Below are 18,372 nucleotides of genomic sequence, written 5' to 3' on the forward strand. Positions count from 1 at the left end.
TAAACTGCTGAGTATGGTGCACATTCAACAGTTTATTATGATAAAGTACCGGAAAAGGCAGTTTCATGTGCTGGTACTAAGCTACCAGATATCAAGACACACGGTAGCGCGTCGTGTGGCCCAAGAAGCCGGTGCGCCACACTGTGAGTATATATATTAACAGGAAGAGAGAAAATGCAATTTTCACACCTACTGTATGTAGCTCTGTGATCCCTAATACAATTGGATCCAAATTTGCTAGAGAAGTGCCGGCCAGTTAGGGGAGTCTACATACCAAATTTGAAAAAAATCCCTCCAGCCATTTCCAAGATATGAGTGAACAAAATTTTGTTTTAATTTCTTCGTTTTTTTCTTCTTCATTTTGCACACTTCGCAAAATCCGCCATAAAACACGAATGCGTGCAACAATCGGGCTGAAATTTGGCACACTTAAAGAACTGATTAAGGCGGATCTCAGTACCAACTTTGGTTGGTATCAAATGCACATTCACGGAATTATTATCAATTATTTGTGTAACATAAGGTCGAAGGTCTGTAATGCCCACAGGGTAAAGTCCTTGAAGGAATGAGCTGAAAATTGCTATGTAGATGGAGAAACCATCGTAGGAGTGCCTTTTTGTAGTTTGAAAAGAATTGAGAGAAAGACCATGGAGATATGACACAAAACCCAACCTGTCATAATTAAACAATCGATTTTTATGAATAAAAAAACTATTAGTTTTCACGCCTATCAGGCAACCTGCTTAGAGCAATAAGCTGTGTAGCTGGAATAATCATCATAGAAAGTTCTTGCAGTAGTACAATAGAATCGGATTACAAACCACCGAGTTATGATTCGAAAGCCAACTACGTGTAGCAAATGTGAGATCGAGATACTCTAATAGAACATTCTACCTAATAGAGCATTCAGCTACGTTGATAACTTTCTCCATTACAGAAATATATTACATTGCAAGTTATTCTGTAGGGAGTTCAGCTACAACCAGTTAATCTTATAGAAAATTCAGCTAGAAACAAGTCACCCCTAGAAGAAGTCTCCTTGTAGACGGTTGAACTACAAAGAACCACCATATAGAGAGTTCAGCTGCAAACAAATCACCCTGTAGAGAGTTCAGCTATGAACAGATCACCCTGTAGAGAGATCAGATACAAAGAAACCATCATGTAGAGAGTTCAGCTACAAAGAAACCATCATGTAGAGAGTTCAGTTGAAAACAAATCACCCTGTAGAGAGTTTAGCTACAAACAGATCACCCTGTAGAGAGTTTGGCTGCTAACAATTCGCGCTGTAGAGAGATCAGGTAGAAGAAGTTACCTTGTAGAGAGTTCAACTACAAAGAAACCATCATGTAGAGAGTTCAGCTGCAAACAAAGCACCCTGTAGAGAGTTCAGCTACGAAAAGATCACCCTGTAGAGAGTTCAGCTACAAGAAGTCACCTTGTAGAGAGTTTAGCTACAAAGAAACCACCATGTAGAGAGTTCAGCTGCAAATAAATCATCCTGTAGAGAGTTCAGCTACAAACAAATTACCCTGTAGAGAGATCAGCTAGAAACAAGTCACTCTGTAGAGAGATCAGTTAGAAACAAGGCACCTTGTGGAGAGATCAGCTTGATAAAATCACCCTGCACAGATTCCAACTACATTTTAAGTCACCCTGTGGAGAGTTTAGCTACAAACAAATCTTAAACTGATCAGCAAATTACCGTGTACAGCATTCAGTTAAGAAACAAATCACCCTGTAGAGAGATCAGCTAGAAACAGATCACTCTTTAGAGAGATCAAGTTGAAACAAGATACGCTGCAAAAATTCAACTAGTTTTCAAGTCACCCTGTATTGAGATCAGCTAGAAACAAGCATCCCAGTAAAGAGATCAGCTCAAAACAAAATGAGAGTTTAGCCAAAAAGGAGTCACCCTGTAGAGAGATCAGCTAGCTAGTAACAAGTCACCTTGTAGCGAGATTGGCTACATTTCAAATCACTCTATGCAAAGACAAACTTGAAACAAATCACCCCGTAGAAGAATAAGTTAGAAACAAGTCACCCTGTAAAAAGACCAGGTAGAATTAAGTCACCCTGTAGAGAGTTCAGCTAGAAACAAGTCACCCAGTACAATTATCAGCTAGAACAAATCATGCGGCAGAGAAATCAACTAGAAAAATCACTCTGTAGAGAGATCAGCTGGAAATAAGGCACCTTGTAGTGAGATCAGCTTGATCAAGTCACTCTGTAGTATGTCCAACTACATTACAAATCACCCTGTTGCGAGTTCAGCTACAAGCAAAATCTCTTAGTAGAAAGTTCAGCTAGAAACAAATCAGCTAGTAGAAACAAGAAACCCTTTAGAAAGATCAGCTACAAATATGTCACCCTGTAGAGAGTTCTGCTACAAACAAATCATCCCTTAAAGAGTTCAGCTACATTTTAAGTCACCATGTAGAGAGTACAGCTACATTTTAAGTCGCCCAGTGGAGATCAGCTACTCTTGCAATATGAAATGTCATGTAATAATTTCAAATTTTGTATAATTACTGATAAAATAAAGAATACAGTAGAAAAGCCTGCTTGAATGTCTTTTTTCTTTCTCTGTAGTAAAGAAAAAAAATAGGTTAAAATAACCCCAAAGCTGGCAATAAGACGGTTTTGGTGTATACAAATGTGATATTTAATCAAAAACACTCAAACTGTGGCCCATAAAAAGGCAATGGTGAAAAAACATGCGAGATCCAAGATGGTGGCTAAGAAATAGCTGTGATGGTAGGTTAATGCAAAAAAGGCCATGGTGAAAAAAGATATGAAATCCAATGTGGTGGCCAAGAAATGGCTGTGATGGTAGGTTAATGGTAAAAATTTAATAACGACAATTCAGGTGAATTTGGTGCCAAGACCATGTGGCACAAAATTCACCTGAATCGTCATTATTAAAAGTTTGGGCGAGCAGGCATGATTCGAGGTGCACACAGGTGGTTGACATGCCTGCTTAACAAGCAGTTGCTACTTATTGTTGGAAATTAGTTTGCATTCGCATTCACATTCTCATAGTTTTGGTCTCAGGCCATGAACAGCTTTGCCTAGCAGGCCATCATGCAGAGAAGGTATGGTTTTCAGCTGGTAATTTATGTGATGATGCATAGCTCTAACATGCTCTCTAAGACAAAACTGTGTAAATAACCACTGCCATAACTACATCCCATGTAACCCTGATTGGGAGAACAAACACAACACACTAAACGTGTCCTTAAGGGTGCTCAGTACAGTTCCGTGTATGGCTTCTGAGGTTAGCACAGCTGGAGTTTACTAATGGATTCCCATGGTCACCAGTAATTATCTAATTAGTCTGTGGCTTGTTTAACGTGTGGCGTGCCCAACGAGAAAATGTCTTTTATGATGAAATAACCTGCCACAAACGAAGAAAGAAGCGATATACATGAAGGAAGCGAAGTAAGTGTTGTATCTTCTTCATCGTAGTCTAATGAATATAGCAATCCGTAATTGAACGATTATCTTCCGGTTACGCAATTAAGAAACAATAACTGTGGCCATATAACAGCTGCGGGTGTCTCAGTTTCTACACCTTGATACTAAAATTAGAACTTATACGTCATTTTAGACCTGATAGGCAAGAAAATTTCAGATGGGCAACCATGGTATTTATGCATTAAAAGAACGTTTGTCGTTTTTTGATAGCTCCTTCTGGCGAGGAATGGTATGGAGGTAAAGAAGACTGATTAGTGCCAGCACAAAAGCGGAAGAAGAGTGTAAACTGTGGGACTTGTTCTAGTTTGAAGCGAAAAATTATAACTCGTCTTCTACAGTGAGTTAAGACATGGGATTTGGACTAAACTGTGCAGTAGTGATAGCTTATTGCAAATAGAAAGAGTTTAGTAGAATGGTTTAATCCGTTCATAAGTTATATCAGAAAACATAATTTACGGGAAGCCATATGCGTAATTGTACAGAGCACCCTTAAGCTGATTATTGTTGTATGCATGATTGTGCTTGTGATATATTCACCCCTCCACTGTTGTTAAAACCATATTTTTATACATAGCTATACTGTTTGCAACCATCTGGCAAACACTGAAATTGTACTTGTGTAAACTGCTCCATAAATTTGAATTTGCCTTACAGTGTATCCGTGGCATTAAGTGATCATTTGATTAGGGGTGTACAAATATACCGATACATATCGCATCGGTGGCCAATATGGAGATTTTTGTTAATATCAGTTGGTTCCTGATATAGCCACCAAAACTGATACGATATACCAAAATTAAACTGAATAGCCTTTGCAATGGTGGAACCACACTATACCCTCTGTTATATAGCTAACAGAGCTGGTAAAACAGTAATTTTCTATACAACTGAAAAGAAGCACTGCACTACAAGAAGCCATAGAAATATGCACGTAGCAAACATTCATTGTTACAATACTTACCAACCATACAACAAATGATTATAGTGGAAAGCTATAAAAAGCAACCATTATAAACTAGAAACACAGCTTGAAACAACCAGCCATATTTACAAGCCATTAAAATAAGGAGTAATGCGGACTCATCTTTGTGGGAACACGTGTTAAAATATTTTGTGGGTGCCTCACTGTCTAGGTTGTTAATTGAGGCCACACCACCACAGGCACTCAAGCATTGTCAGTGATTGTTAGCACTTTGAACTACTTACTAAATGTATGAAAATAAAATGTTAGTTTCTAAATGGATAGCTACACTTTATTATATCGGTATATCGGATTGGTATTGCTGTTCAGACTCAGTACAGTAGCAGACAAAAAAAAGTTCCTGTTCCGTTTGTGTTTCGTTCCGTTTAGCGGTTAACACTAAGAACAAAAATGCTAACAAAACGCTTGCAGGGTGCTAAAACGCTAGGGAAAAGCTTGTGGAACGCTAAGTATAATACTAGCAAAGAGAAGTTAAACTTGTAAAACTAAAGCAAAGTTCAGTAAGTGGCGAGTATTATTATGATTATTGTTATTAATCAGCTAGTCTAAACTCCATTGCAAAGCATGGTGAGACTTGCACACAAATACAGTATAATTGTTGCTTACCCATGTGTGTCTATTTCTTTTATCCAGCTAGATTCGAGAACCACTTCTTACTTGATCACCATCAAGGCACCACCACAGCTGACTGGCTGAGGCCATGGCTAGCTACTGACATCGACGAATATGATAAAAGCAGACATTAAAGCCTTTATATTTTATGTATAAATACTTGTTATTTGTATATAGTTCCTTTTGCGTAGCTCAGCTTGATATCATAAACACTTCGTTATTCAGCTGCAATACCGTGTAAACCCCCCACCGAGCTGCCATTCCATTTAATGTACCCTGCTGTAACTTCGTGGTTAGAACGTATGTACTTCTCTTCGACAATTCAGGCTAGTTTTACATTAAGTATACAGTAGCTGCGAAGTGTTTAGATGGCCTAGACTGAGCAGTAACTATATGGCGACAAAATTTGCTTGGCAGGATAAAAGTGCGAAGAAATAGCGTGCTAATAAAGCATGGACTACAGCATAATATATTTGTTATATGCTTGTACACTGTGTGCGTGTTGGATTTCTAGCATCATCAATGGCCTTAGCTTCTGTAGAGCCACTTTTCCCTGCATGTCCGGTTTTCGGTGGCAGTCGCAAGGGCAGTCCCCACTGAAATGAACTAGTCTCGAAGAGTCTATTATTAAGAATGTATGTGAAGGCACATGAAATAGTCAGACTTTACTGCTTACCTGATAGCGAAACGATTTACTTGGTAGCAAAACGGATACAAACGAAAAAGGTTAGGTAGCATTTAAACGCTAAACGGAACGGAACACAAACGGAACGGGAACTTTTTTTTGTCCGCTACTGTATATCGGATCGGTTCAAAATTTCTCTATCGGTACACCTCTACATTTGATGACAAATAACCCTGCCAGCTCATATTAAAAATACAACTCAGACAACATTTGTAGCTAGGTGACAGATAGTTGAAATACTCTGTGTCCACATTTCACTGTGTCTACTTTTGGCAACTCCACCTGGCCTATTCTCATTTAAACAACTGTGACACATTAAATATCATAAAATAATCAAGACACACAGTAGTGTCATGCAGCCCAAAAAGTCGGCACACAACACCGTGAGTATTAACAGGATGAAAGAAATGGGATTTTCATGCATATGTAGCTCTGTGATCTCTTATTCGATTGCAATCAAATTTGCTACAGAAGAGTCCACCAGGTAGAGGAGCCTACATATGAAATTTGAAGAAAATTGCCTTAGCCATTTCCGAGATACGAGTTTAGGGTTTTTTCTTCGTTTTATTTTCTTCTACTTTTTTTCGCACACTTTGCAAAATATGCCATAACATACAAACGTGTACTCCGATAAAGCTGAAATTTGGCACATTTAAAGGACTTATTCAAGTAAATCTCAGCGCCAAGTGGGTAGGAATCCAATGAACATTCACGGAGTTTTGACCGATTTAATTGTGTAAAATAAAATCAAACTTCTGTCACTCTCAAAGGGTAAACCCCTTAAAGGAATGAGCTGAAAATCCCTGCGTAGATGGAGTAAGCATCATAGGAATGCCTTTTGTGGTTTGAAAGGAATCGAGATGAAGACCATGGAGATATGACACAAACCCTAACCTTGATCACAATTATGTGATTGAGTTTCATGACTATTACTGTTTACGCCTACCAGGAAAACCGCTAAAAAAAAGTGAGCAGTAAACCAGCATGTAGATGGAATGATCATCATAGAAAGTCCTTGCAGTAGTATAGAAGAATCGGAGTAAACGTTACAGAGTTATAATACAAAATACAACTACAGTAGGTATAGCAAGTGCGTGATAGAGGTATACACTCTAATAGTATAGTAACCCTATTAGAGCATTCAGAATTGTTAGCAAGTTATTCTATGAGAGTGTTCAACTACGAAAGAAGTCATTGTGTAGAGAGTTGAGCTATGTAAAAAGTCATCCAGTATAGAAACAAGTTACCAAGTAGAGAGTTCAGCTACAAAACAGTCACCATGTAGAGAGCTCAGCTTCAAACAAATCACCTTGTATGGAGTATTCAGCTACAAAAAGCCATCCTGTAAAAGAGATATGCTGTAAACAAATCACCCTGTGGAGAGTTCAGCTACAAAAAGCCACCCTATAGAGAGATCAGCTAGAAACAAGTCACCCAGTAGAGAGTTCAGCTACACACAAATCACCCTGTAGAGAATTCAGTTACAAATGAATCACTCTGCAGATAATTCAGCAACAAAAAAAATCACCTTGTGCCACAAACAAATTCCTGTGTAGAGAGTTCAGCTACAGTCACACTGTGGAGAGTCAAGTTACAAACATGTTATCTTGTAACTTGAGTCCAGCTCCAAAAAATTACCCTATAGAGAGTCTAGCCACATTGGTAGTCAGTCAGTAAGAGAGTTCAGCTACAAAAGAGTTACCTTGTAGTTATAGGAATTTTTGCTACAGGCCAGTTAACCTGCAGATGTAATCCTGCTAAAAACACCTTCGCTGTAAAAAAGGTGCATTCAAGGAACTACATGTCCTGATAAAACAGCTCAGCTGTAGGAAAAGACTCCATGAAATTAACTGGCAACTGAAAGGGCCAATATCTGGAGCAGCCAAGAATCAATGTTACTACAACTACCAAAGTTTTACCAAATCCATGCAAGAATATGTTGGGTGTAATGAAATTAACTGGCAACAAACACAGCTGATATCTGAAGCGGCCAAGAATAAAATCTATGTTGATCAAGACACACCGTAGTGTGTCGTTTGGCCCAAGAAGCCGGCGCGCCACACCGTGAGTATATTAAAAGGAAGAAAGAAAACATAATTTTCACACCTATGTAGCTCTATGTTCCCTAATCTGATTGGAACCAAATTTGCTAGAGAAATTGCGGCCAGTTAGGTGAGTCAACATACCACATTTGAATAAATCACTCCAGCCATTTCCGAGATAGAAGCGAACAAAATTCATTTTAATTTCTTCGTTTGTTTATTCTTCTACTTCTTCATTTCGCACACTTCACAAAATCTGCCATAAAACACGAATGCGAGCTCAAATCGGGCTGAAATTTGGCAAACTTAAAGGGCTCATTAAGGCGGATCTCAGTACCAACTTTGGTTGTAATCCGTTGAACATTAACGGAGTTATGATCGATTATTCGTGTAAAATCAGGTCGAAGGTCTGCCACGCCCACAGGGTAAACTATTTGAAGGGATGAGCTGAAAATTGATATATAGTTGGAGTAACCGTCGTAGGAGTGCCTTTTTGTGGTTAGAAAAGAATTGAGATAAAGACCATGGAGATATGACACAAAACCCAACCTGTGTCACAATTACACAATTGATTTTTATGAATAAAAACTATTAGTTTTTACGATTACCCGGCAAACAGCTTAGAGCAATGAGCTGAAAATTGGTGTGTAGCTGGAATAATTATCATAGAAAGTCCTTGCAGTAGTACAGAAGAATCGGATTACAAACCATTGAGTTATGATTTGAAAGTCAACTACGAGTAGCAATGCGAGATAGAGATACTCTAATAGTACAGTCACCTTAATAGAGCATTCGGCTACGTTTATAACTTACTCTATTAAAGAATTATTTTACATTGCTAGTTATTCTGTAGGGAGTTCAGCTACATAAACAATTCAGCTAGAAAAAAGTCACCCTGTAGAGAGATCAGCTAGAAGAAGTCACCATGTAGAAGGTTCAGCTACAAAAAACCACCCTATAGAAGAGTTCAGCTGCAAACAAATCACCCTGTAGAGCGTTCAGCTACAAACAATTCACCCTGTAGAGAGATCAGCTAGAAAAAAGAATTTACCTTGTAGAGAGTTCAACTACAAAGAAACCATCATGTAGAGAGTTCAGCTGCAAACAAATCACCCTGTACAGAGTTAAGCTACGAAAAGATCACCCTGTAGAGAGTTCAGCTACAAGAAGTCACCTTGTAGAGAGTTCAGCTACAAAGAAACCACCATGTAAAGAGTTCAGTTGCAAACAAATCATCCAGTAGAGAGTTCAGCTACAAACAAATCACCCTGGAGAGAGATCAGCTAGAAACAAGTCACCCTGTAGACAGATAACCTGGAAGAAGTTGCCTTGTAGAGAGTTCAGCTACAAAAAAAACCATCATGTAGAGAATTCAGCTGCAAACAAACCACCCTGTAGAGAGTTCAACTATGAAAAGATCACCCTGTAGAGAGTTCAGCTACAAGAAGTCACCTTGTAGAGAGTTCAGCTACAAAGAAACCACCATGTAGAGAGTTCAGCTGCGAACAAATCACCCTATAGAGAATTCAGCTACAAATAAATCGCCCTGTAGAGAGATCAGTTAGAAACAACTCACCGTGTAGTCAGATCAGCTAGAAGAAGTTACTTTGTAGAGAGTTCAGTTGCAAACAAATAACCCTGTAGAGTTCAACTAAATTTCAAGTCAACCAGTAGAGAGATGAGCTACAAAAAAAAGTTATCCTGTAGCGATTAATTGACGTGCAATAAATATATGTATTATACATATAATTTGTACATTTACAGTTAAAATCAGAATTAGTCAAAGTATTTATAAAGTCTGCTTCATCTTTTTCTTCTCTCTGTAGTAAAGAAAAAAAAAGATAGCTTTGGGGTACTGGGGTATACAAATACAAAAAGAAGTGAAATCTCTAATCCAAAACAGCCAAGCTGTAAAAAAAGGAGTGCAGCCCTCAAAAAGGCTATGGTGAAAAAGATGTGAAATCCAAGGTGGCTGCTAAGATATGGTTGTGATGGTAGGTTAACGGTAAAAATTTTAATAATGACAATTCAGTTGAATTTTGTGCCAATACCAAGCGGAACCAAATTCACCTGAATTGTCGTTATTAAAATTTTTACCATTGATCTACCATCACAGCCATTTCTTGACCGCCACCTTGGATTTCACATCTTTTTTCACCATAGCCTTTTTTAGGACCACACTCCTTTTTTTACAGCTTGGCTGTTTTGGATTAGATACAACTAACTACAATTATTAATGAAGTTGTAACATTGAATCTTAATCATTCAACTGTGTTGTTCTAGCCATTCATCCCTGCTACATCGTAAATTAATTCTCAATTAGAGTTACAAAGAATTAATTTACGATGTAGCAGGGATGAAACACATTTGAATGTTAGGATTCAATGTTACAGCTTCATTAATAATTTTAGTTAGCTGTATTAACATAAATTTTATTCTTAGCAGCTTCAGATATCAGCTGTTTTGGTTGCCAGTTACTTTCATTTACCGGTTTAACAGCCAAGTTATTCTTGTATGTGTTTGGTAAAACTTTGGTAGTTGTAGTAACATTAATTCTTGTCTGCTCCAGATATCGGACATGACTAAAACATGGAACGGACTGGGAAAATGGACTCACATATGAACTGGAAAGAACTTGTAAGAAAACAGTTTTGGCCATAGAAATTCACTTTATAGCTGCTAGAAAGAATATAACATGCAATGATAACCTGAAACAAACCTCTGAACACAATGTTGGAAGTGTGCTCAAGCCGATATTAAGCCCTGTGCTTAAAGATAGTCTGAAAATAAGTTCATTTTATGTTTAATTAAAAGCATACTTTCCGTTTCGCATGTGTAAACAAGACAAGACACAAGCTTTAAGCCTGTTAAGACACTATGTTACTTGGATTTCATGGGCTGGTTAATTGCTGTAATTAATTTGACGGCTGATCTTCAGTTTTACAGGTGACAGCTCATGACAGGTAGGCTTCACGTTGTATTCAATCAGCTGGCAAGGCATTGGCTACTACAAACACAATCTGTGTTATTTTGTTTGTTTAAACTTGTTTACAACACCAACTGATAACTTCGCTGTCACAGGCACTCACACTGCCAGCACACTGGCGCATTATCCCAGGGTTTAATGGCGGCTCGAGCATGCATTCAGAGGCTGTTGTTACGTGTTATACTCTATTTAGCAGTGATATAGTGAGTTTCTATAGCAAAAAAAAAAACGTTTTCAGGGAAGTTCCTTCCAATCTGTTTGTGAGTCTGTTTTCCCAGTCCATTCCGTATTTCAGTCATGTCCCCAGATATCAGCTCTTTCAGTTGCCATTTAAATTCATGGAGTGTTTTTCTACAGCTGAGCTGTTTTTTCAGGTACTTGTAGTTCCGGATGTGCCTTTTTTTACAGCAAACATGTTTTTGGCAGGATACTACTAATTTTTATCAGTTATATATTTTACAGACTCAATTGATCAAGCCATTAGGGTGTATGATGAATCCTGCATTGTAGAGGTGTTGAGACCAAACAAAAAGTGGTGAACATTTATCAAAGTTTCTTAGTAACTGTGAATTGTTATTAGAACCCGGCTGGTGGAAACTGTAATTTACTGGTCAGGCCAAGTAATGGCTACAGTCAGGGTTACCATCAAAGATGCGTGCAATACACTTATTTGCAAAGGATGCTTTTCTAGGTTGTCTAGGAGGATACAAAATCTGAAAAAAATTGACACAGCAACTCTGAGATTACACCTGGGAGTGTTTTCAGACAGAAATTAAATACTTTCTGCTATGTTGTGTGATCACTGCTCTAATAGAGCATTTTACTGCCTGACTAGTATATTGATACTTTTCCATGAATATGTCCTAAGGACAACTCAGCAACTTGGTTTGCCACACACAGCACAAGATGCTTTGCTGAGGGTCTATTACAGAGATCACAAATGTGGAACACCAGATTATACTATTTTCACGCATACATCATATACAGGCACAAGGCACAATGCGCACACACACACACGCACGCGGGCATACACAATGTGCCAAAACTATACATACTACACATGCCCACACATATTGGTTGTACTTGATGTAAACAAGTTAACACACACAATGCTCTCGTAGATGAGCTAGTAGTGCCCTTACTAGTTGTTGAAAAGTTCTTGCATTGTTCCAAACATAGGTACTGGGGAGTGAAAGATTATCGTTGACATCATATTCAATCACAATAATTGTTGCAATGTGAAATTAATATTAATTGCTTATGTACTGTATTACCATTGTTGTGTTAAAGTGTATGAATTATCTTACAATATGATTACCTCTTTTGTTATGTTGGTAGAATGTACTGGTGTGTTTGAGTACCATTACAGAGGCAGAGGAAACAACTTTTAGAAGGGAGGATGGGTGCATGTAGCCCTGACGTTTTCTGACAGTAGGGACCTGAGGATATGAGGACATACACAATAGTGTGCTTTTCACATGCAGAGCATGCCAACTATGGGGATCTGCTGTGGTATACATATGCCTCACAGGATAGTTAAATGGCACATCATTTTGATCGTGACCTACTTTTCAAAAGGTAGTAACTGTAAGTTAATATCATTTTATAAAATGGTTTTGTATGTGTGTAAATAAGGTGTTTCAGTCCTTCTCTTTCAGTCTTGCGGAACATTAGTGAATTAATTGGAGTTAGCAGTTGGTGCATATTAGGAGGAACCTGAGACAATGGTTGCTACTTTATATAGTTGTTAAAAGTATTCAGCTAGACAGCACTGTGCTCCTGTTACATACTAAACTGTGCAAAGAACAAAACAAGTTATTTCTTTTTATATGTTTATCAGGTGTTCCAATGGTTGTTTCTGCAGGTCACTTGAAGGTCTACCTCGCACTGTTATATGTCAGCAGCATGTTTTTCTTCATGCAAGAAGTACTGAAGTAAGTTTCCTAAGGCGATGGTTTTGCCAGATGTTTAAGTAGCCTGGTGAAAGAAATAGTGTTTCCTATTTTTAGTGCCAGTTTGTTGTTTATACTATGAGGTCTTAACTGCATGACATTGTCAAGGTCTAATTATTGTGGTCTACTGCATCACCAACAAATTATATCAAAAAAAGAAGGAATGGAACCATTTTCAGACGTCTGTGTTAGGGCACCAATGAATACATTGTGATTATAGTATCGTAATTCTCCAGGTGAGTATACTTCAGGGACTCATGCTTGAGTATCTTGAGCTCTATTTTTACACATTAATTTCTTTGTAGTGCCCACTTTTCCAACGTGCTGTTTACAGATCGATGTGTTCTCAGTAGTGTGGGAAAGTATGATATCAGTTATAGATGTCACTATAGTCATGAGTCTTGACCGGCTGCATATTGACATACTGACTGAATATATACAGAGCAACTAGTGTGGAGTTGATCAATCAGTGTTGGAAAACTGTGTTATTGGGCTGCAGGTAGAAGATAAAGCACAAGTGAATATTTGTGTGAAAAGAGTTTTTTGGCTCTGTGTTTACTGGCGATGGTCTAAATGACTGGATTTGTGTATTTTAAAGTCAGGCACGTGTTACGTACTTTATAGTAAGATGTTTGGTGTTCCAATAGTTTCACGGATCTGTTGGTCAGACCATTTTATTTCCCTACCTAGTTACTGGAACGAATGTGTATTTCACATTCAAAGGTTCTGTAAACTTAACAAATGAGTGCTCGAAGGTTTGTTTCTAATATTTCAGTGCAATACGAATTCATATATTTTTGCAGCAATGTACTGTAGTCGCTGAGATAGTGTATTCAATGTAATCTAAATTTAACTGAATTAATTTTCCAAATATGCTTATATACCACAGTAGCCATGGTAACAAATGTTTGTTGGTAAAATGCATTTGTCACATATCTCCTTAACGAACAAATGTTCGAATTTTCAGATATTTGTCCCACCACCAGTTATTTTACAGATCAATTACTAGTAATGGCACCAACCACCAGTGTCTAGATCATGAGACAACCCTCATTATGAATGTGTGCTGGTTTTCCAGGTAAACTGATGTGTAATTAGATTTTGTAGAACCTTCGACTGTCGGTGCATGGTTAATGTGCTGTACAGTGCATGTCAAACTTGTTACAGTACCTAGGTTTATTGTCTTCAGATTGACCACACAATTAATGTGTTGTTTTTCTTGGCAGGTCGAGTGAAATTCAGACATTGTTTTATCGGGGGAAGGCATCCCATTAGCTAGGATAACGAATGGTTTGCCACTTGAAGCACTTGTTATGTGTGAACGGACCACACTTTTTGTATAGGAGATCAATCACAAACTGGTACGCAAGTACACATGCACTTATTTGCACTCTCACACACATACATTGTACATGCATGAGCACAAGATGCACACACAATATACACGGACATTAAAATATACATGCGTACACAAAATATTGGTTGTACTAACTTCGTATTGGTCGTAACTTCATATCATTATTCTTAAATCCAGGTATGTGACCCACAGTTGAGTAGGGGGTGACAATGGTGGATTGTCTCCCAGGCTATATGGAACACCCTTACCACCACCCCCACTGGCTGTCAAGTGCTGGAAAGTTGAATACAGAGGATTTACAGACTGCCTACCCCCCCCCCCCCCCTCCCCATCTTGGCAGGATGCACAGAGGATTGGTGTCCCCACAAGCACACGATGGAAGATCCAACATTAAGAAGCAAAGCCAATAATCGTTTCTTATTTGTCTACCAACATGGGACAGTGGAATATCTTTTAAGGGTGCTCTGTACAGTTCCGCGTACGGCTTCCCATAAATTATGTTTTCTGCTATAACTTATGAACGGATTAAACCATTCTGCTTAACTCTTTTTATTTGCAATAAGCTATCACTACTGCACAGTTTAGTACAAATCCCATGTCTTAACTCACTGTAGAAGGTGAGTTATAATTTTTCGCTTCAAACTAGAACTAGTCTCACAGTTTACGTCCTAGAGACTTGATTCTTTAAAAATACATTACTGAAAACTGTACAAGCAACGTGTGTTTCTAATTTTGTTCTCTGGCTTCTCAGTTATCAGATACTCTTCTTCCGCTTTTGTGCTGGCACTAACTTTACCTCCACGCCATTACTCGCTAGAAGGAGCTATCAAAAAATGACAAACATACTTTTAATGCACAAATACCATGGTTGCCTATCTAAAATTTTCGTGCCTATTGGGTCTAAAATGACGAACTAGGTCTAATTTTAGTATCAAGGTGTAGAAACTGAGGCGCCCGCAGCTGTTATATGGCCACAGTTATTGTTTCTTAATTTCATAACCGGAAGATAATCGGTAAATTACGAATCACTATATTCATTAGACTACGATGAAGAAGATACAACACTTACTTCGCTTCCTTCATGTATATCGCTCTTGTTTCTTCGTTTGTGGTAGGTTATTTCATCATAAAAGACATTTTCTCGTTGGGCGTGCCACACGTTAAACAAGCCACAGACTAATTAGATAATTACTGGTGACCATGGGAATCCATTACTAAACTCCAGCTGTGCTAACCTCAGAAGCCATACATGGAACTGTACAGAGCACTGTTAAAGTGCACTTTGTGAAATACTGTATTATTGCATGTATCAATTAGTTTGCATTACATGGGATGTGTCAATCACTAGCTGTTTGGCTTCATTGTGCTTGAACACCATTTCGTCACAAAGTTAGGTCTGAATTGAGAGTGAAGATTAATGCCTACACGAATAAAGACAATCACGTGATAGCACACAGTTGGTGCTAAACAGAGTTGTCATAAAAACACTCTCCCTAGGGAAGACGTTCTTCATGCTTTCACAGTATGTTTATATGAGCGTTGGGTTTATATCCACATCGCCTCTTTAAAAGTTATTGTCTGGTTGGTAAGCAAATCCACTGTATAGTCAATCCAGTACTAGAAAACTCCTGTGCTAGTATTACTCCACAAAAAGCAATTATATTCAATGATAATATGGTGATAACGCTAACACAAGCCAAGATATCAGTGTAATAAAGTGAACCTGATCTTATTTTCGCGGTTGCAACAAGATAACCACAAAATTACAATTCCGGTTCCCACTGTACAATACATTTCTATTGAGCATAATTCAGGGATAAAATTGCAAAACTACCCCATACATGTAAATAACTCACAGTAGTAGCTGCGCATGTTTTAATTGTGGTGTGCCCTTTGTAGTTTCTTAGCCGCGCGCCTCACTACCATGAGTCTTGATAATACAGTATTATATTTTTCAAAAATGTAGCATAATAAATACAAAATATTCCATTCTTTATCTCTACCTTCTATCTGCACTAAAGAAAAGGGAAGCTCCAATGCTAGCCACAGGCTGGCTTAGGAGTATACAAATACAAAAAGAAGTTATACCTATACAATAACAGCCAAACTGTGAAAAAAGGGTGCGGCCCCAAAAAAGCTAGCGTGAAGAAAGATGTGAAATCCAAGGAGGTGGCGAAGAAATAGCTGTGATGGTAGGTTAATGGCAAAAATGTTAATAACGGCAATTCGGGAGAATTTGTGTTGCCTTCTCCAAGTTTCACTAGGATTTAGCACTGATTTCACCTGAATTGTCGTTATTAAAATTTTTGCCATTTACCTACCATCACAGCCATTTCTTGGCTGCCACATTGGATTTCACATCTTTTTTCACACTGGATTATTGGGGCTGCACCCTTTTTTCACAGCTTGGCTGTTTTTGTATAGATTTTACTAACTGTTTGTTGAATGTTTAAGCTTCAATACTGAGATTTGATTAATAGTTACTGCTTTTCCTAGCTTATGGCTATAAATCATGAAGTAGCATGTACACTAATTTATTTGAATATTTATGAAACACTTAGCTACACTCCTTGCATATGCCAATAGTGACATAGGCTGTTATTGTAGTGTTTTAGTTCCTTGGCATTTTTCCAGTATTTGGTACTGGATCTGCAGGCGTCAGTCAATGGACTAGCTAGCAAATGTTGATGTTTACGTAGCTCGTTACATACAAAATATAGTGTCGTGCTACATCCTTGCCTGCTGTGTGTTGAATAGTATGTCTACAGCAACCTGAAGGATCTTGATATGTATTTGCAAGGATCACTAAAATAGGAAGCTATAAATCATAATTGACAGTTAGAGGGGAATCATGCATATATTGAAAATAGCTTATATTACCATGAAATCATAAATCTAGTAAACTTTGAACCTTAAACAGCTATCAGTGTCTGGGGGGTGACCCTACACCTATAACTCATTATCAAATCTGGAAACCACTTCGGAAAATCCTTGATACTTCTGTGGATGGTATGTCAAAAGAGCATTCAAACATAGTTTGAAGGTCTCTGAAAAGTTAAATGTTACAGCATAAAATCCTGATATAGCTAATAGTGGCATCCATGGTCATCATACTGAAAAAGTCAGCAACAAAGTCAAATGCTTAATAGTATGGGCTACTTACTGCAGAAGTTGATTGAATAATTTGGAATAAATGCTGTATTAGTATGGGTAGTAGATGTATAGATGTGTTGGACAGTACATAATTGTAAACAAGTATAAAGAATTTTATGGATCATAGAAAAAGTAAGGGAAACAACGGAGGTTGCCTACACCTACAGATATGCTAGTGGACATTTAATCCCTAATTTAGTCTATCGATGACTGAATTAGGGATTAACTTTCCCTAGTATGTCTGCAGGTGTGAGTAACTCCCGTGTTTCCCTACTGTAGTTTTTTACCCTATGATCTCTAGTCAAATTTGGGTAATGTTTTCGACTGAACGCATGTCCAGACTATTAATTACTCACTCGAAAGTGAAATAGCTATTATGCTTTGCTTTCAGCTATGTTTCTGACGTTTCACAGCATTACAAATGAAGAACAGTAGGAGAAGTGCCTCTGATATCAATCTAGTCACCATGGAAAATGCAGATGATTCTTGTTTATAAATGTAGGGAATCTACCATGACTCAACACCTTGGGCTGTCAGTAAAAATAAATGGGACACAAAGGTAAGTCCATGACGTGTGCATTGCAAGCACTGCAGTATGTCAAAAGGTACCTGTCAGACTAAAGTTACCAAGTTATGCTTATCTGAAGGCAGGAAGGCAGGCAGGTAGGCAGGCAGGCAGGCAGGCAGGCAGGCAGGCAGGCAGGCAGGCAGGCAGGCAGGCAGGCAGGCAGGCAGGCAGGCAGGCAGGCAGGCAGGCAGGCAGGCAGGCAGGCAGGCAGGCAGGCAAGCAGGCAGGCAGTTAGTAGAAAATTCCATAGAATAAAAATAGTAGCAATCTATTTGAATCATTTAGGATCATCCAGAAGGCACCTTTGGGCTTGGTAATACTTTCCAAGGCATCAGGATTGTATTGTGAAGCTGGTTTTTGGCCAGAAAAACTCAAATCTCCATGATCCCTAATATACAGTACTACCATACTGTTTTTGATTTAGATTTAAGATTTAATGATTGTATTGGGCATTCAGATCAACTGATGAGGCCCAGGTGGCAAATAGCCAGAAAACATAAAGTAACATACAATATACAATCATGCAGAAGCATATAAAAAAGTTTACAACAGCCCATT

General features: G+C 38.3%; 1 protein-coding gene across 4 annotated transcripts in view; it reads right to left on the reverse strand.

Moving 5' to 3' along the window:
- LOC136262153 (synaptonemal complex protein 1-like) overlaps positions 1-18,372 on the reverse strand; it is a 391,211-nt gene that overhangs the window by 17,525 nt on the left and 355,314 nt on the right. The gene's annotated exons all lie outside the window — the stretch shown is intronic.

This window comes from Dysidea avara, chromosome 7 (assembly GCF_963678975.1).
Source record: "Dysidea avara chromosome 7, odDysAvar1.4, whole genome shotgun sequence".
Classification (NCBI taxonomy): Eukaryota; Metazoa; Porifera; class Demospongiae; order Dictyoceratida; family Dysideidae; genus Dysidea; species Dysidea avara.